Below are 3,380 nucleotides of genomic sequence, written 5' to 3'. Positions count from 1 at the left end.
TTAGCTCATTTTCTTTGGACCGTATGCAACAAGAGCTTGCCTTACAGGTTACATGCATACATAATCCATATGGGCATTTGATATGCTGACCCATACATCATTCTTGCATGCATGTATAATTCTAGAGTCCTCAGTGAAAGCAGGATTTTGATTATATGTATGATTTGCAGGCCAGCTAAGTGATCAGAGTGAGTACCTTTCCGAGTTCTTAGCCGTGGCGACGATGGACCCCTACAATCAAGAATACTTCAAGGAAGAGTATGCAGGTGATATGCGGAACATCGAACCCATATCGCTAGACGAGGGCATCCGGAGAAGCCAGGAGTTCTTGCTCTCCGTGCAGTTCCCCGAAGGATACTGGTGTGGAGAGCTTGAAGCCAATACAACCATCACCTCACAGACCATCATCTTCTACAAGATGTTGGGCATCGATGACCAAAAGCCCATGCAGAAAATGGGCAACTACCTTAAGCGTCGGCAGTGTGATCATGGTGGGTGGGAGCTTTACTATGGAGATGGAGGCCATCTCAGTGCAACTATAGAAGCTTATATAGCATTGTCTCTTCTCCATGTCCCAAAAACAGATCCCATTCTTCAAAAAGCGTACGAATACATCATCAGTGGAGGAGGTATCTCTAAAGCACGCATCTTCACCAAAATTTTGCTAGCCCTAATAGGTGTCTATGACTGGAAAGGCATTCCTTCTCTGCCTCCATGGGTTGTGCTCTTCCCTGGCTGGTTTCCCTTTAGCATATACGACATGTCATGCTGGGCGCGTGGGTGCGTGGTGCCTCTAATGATCATCTTCGATAAAAAGCCAGTGTTTAAGCTGAAGCCAGAGATGTCCTTTGATGAGCTATATGCAGAGGGGAGGAAGAATGTGCGCTTCAGCTTTACTTTTGAGGGAAGTTGGACTGACAAGCTCTTTGTAGGGATAGACTATACTTTCAAGGCCATGGAGAAGATGGGACTCGTACCGTTCCGGCGATGGGGCTTGAAGGAAGCAGAGAGGTGGGTGCTAAAGAGGCAAGAGGATTCTGGAGAGTTTCTTGGATACTATCCTCCCATGTTCTATGCAATGATTTGCATGAAGATATGGGGCTATGATGTAACACACCCCGTATTCCACAGAGCTCTCTCTGCTTTGGAGATGTTCACAATAGAAAGGAAAGAGCATTGTGTGGTTCAATCTGCCATATCACCAGTCTGGGATACAGCTTTTGTGGTAAGAGCGCTTGTTGAGTCCGGTCTTCCACCAGACCATCCAGCCCTGCAAAAGGCTGGAGAGTGGCTGCTAGAAAAGCAAATCACTAAACACGGAGACTGGTCCTACCAAAGCAAAACAGGCTATGTGCCGCCAGGAGGCTGGGCCTTCCAATTCTTCAACAGATGGTATCCAGATGTCGACGATACTGCCGCTGTTGCAATGGCTTTAAACTCCATTAAGCTAAAGAAGGAAGATGTTAAAAATGGTGCTATCGCATGCGCTGTAGACTGGCTTAACACCATGCAAAGCAGCAATGGTGGGTGGGGAGCTTTTGACATAGACAATGATAAGAGCTGGCTGAACTCTTTGCCCTTTGGGGATTTAAAAGCCATGAATGATCCACCCACTGCAGATGTGAGTGCAAGGGTGGTGGAGTTGGTGGGGAGGTTGATGGACAGCGGGCATGGTGAGACGTTGGCGCAGAGGATTTCACCGAAGGTGCTGGCGAGAGGATTGTCGTATCTAAGGAATGAGCAGGAGGAGGATGGATGTTGGTGGGGGAGGTGGGGGGTGAACTACATATATGGGACGTGTGGGACGCTGATGGCGATGGCGTTGACGGCGCCGACGACGCACGAGGAGGAGATAAGGAGGGGTGCAAAGTGGCTGGTGAAGATTCAGAACCAGAAGGGGAAGGAAATTAAGTGGAGTAGTATGGCGAGGCCGGATGCTGGGGGAGGGTGGGGGGAGGTAGATTGGACGATAGAGTTTAGGCCAGAGGCGGATGGTGGGTGGGGAGAGACGTGCTTCAGCTATAATGACAAGGCGCTGAAGTATAAGAATGAAGGGAGCACGGCGTCGCAGACGGCGTGGGCGCTGCAGGGGCTGCTGGCGGCCGGCGACGCGCTGGGCAAATACGAGGAAGAGGCTATTGAGCAGGGCGTGGAGTATTTGCTCGCCCACCAGCGCAAGGACGGCTCCTGGCAGGAGCGCCCCTACACTGGAGTAGGATTCCCACGCCAGTTCATGCTCCGCTACCATTTGTACAGCAGCCACTTTCCCCTCTCCGCCCTCTCGCGCTACCGTGACCGCCTCCACGCCCGCAAATTCAAAGTGTCCCCCTCGTAAGCCACGCCCCAATTGCTTAATTGACAGGCCCTGCAAACAAGCGCCACCACCAAAATGCATTAAGCCTTTCTCTCTCTCTCTCTCTCTCTCTCTCCCCTGTTCGCCCTATATTTACGTCTAGTTCAAACGAATAACCTCATGCAGACTATTAGGGTTTTGCTCACTGTTTTACTTCAACGTGTTCTAGAGTGGCATTTTCGGAAAAAATGACATGTTCGCGCAATGTTTAATTATAACAATTACAAATAAAGAGTAATTATGTACTTTCTTGGTGTTGCCGTCCTCACGCCTTGTGACTAAATGGCATGGGGTCTTGAATGAAGACCTCGCCATGGGATTAATGGTGGATTGCAAACAAGGGGATCTCGAGGCGATCGGACGGCAAAAGAAAAAGTGATGTCACCCTAGGGATTCGAACACAGATTGGTGTTGTGGCAACCCAATGAGCTAATCGTGCTTGCGTGTTCATTTCACTGTAATGTATGTGTTTTCACATGTTGCTTTAGGACTATGTAGCGGACAAGTCTTTCTTCTTGAGTGAGGACACCCGACATGCTTGCAAATGATAATGAAAGACAACCATAGTTTGAAAATTTTGTACTTATGTTTGTCTAAGTTTACGCCTCGGATGTTTGAGTTCACTTTTTAAACATCGAACTGTCCGGTGTGCCTTTGCTTTTGTCTGTGTAGTTCTCGTCTGTGGATCTCATGACTGGGTCTTCATTCAAGACCTTGTGCCATTTAGTCTCGAGGCCCCACACAAATACCACTTTATCTTTCAAGGGCACATTGAGGTGACTCAACCATCAATTGCACATTTGTAAATTTTGACATTTGGTAAATTGGGAGGAGAAAAGAAAATTCAGGGCGGTCTATACCCTATGTCTTGAACCCATGCCTTCCCATTGCGAGTCATGTGCACTAACTACGCCCATATGCATTCATTAAAATATGGTGAATTTGAGTATGTCATTGTAAAATGCGGGCTAATTAGTAAATTCACGGTCGAATTTGTTAAATTCGAACGGATTAGGAAATTTGAGGC

The 3,380-nt window shown here is 48.0% G+C and overlaps 1 pseudogene; it reads left to right on the top strand.

Annotated features, from left to right (window-relative positions):
- Positions 1–223: 223 nt before the first annotated feature.
- On the top strand, positions 224–2,598 carry LOC147460939 (dammaradiene synthase pseudogene; annotated as a pseudogene).
- Positions 2,599–3,380: the final 782 nt, after the last annotated feature.

Source organism: Adiantum capillus-veneris, chromosome 3 (genome assembly GCF_014529385.1).
Source record: "Adiantum capillus-veneris isolate H3 chromosome 3, ASM1452938v2, whole genome shotgun sequence".
In the NCBI taxonomy this organism is placed as follows: domain Eukaryota; kingdom Viridiplantae; phylum Streptophyta; class Polypodiopsida; order Polypodiales; family Pteridaceae; genus Adiantum; species Adiantum capillus-veneris.
The sequence above is the reverse complement of the archived record's forward strand: the minus strand, read 5'-3'. Positions and strand labels throughout refer to the sequence as shown.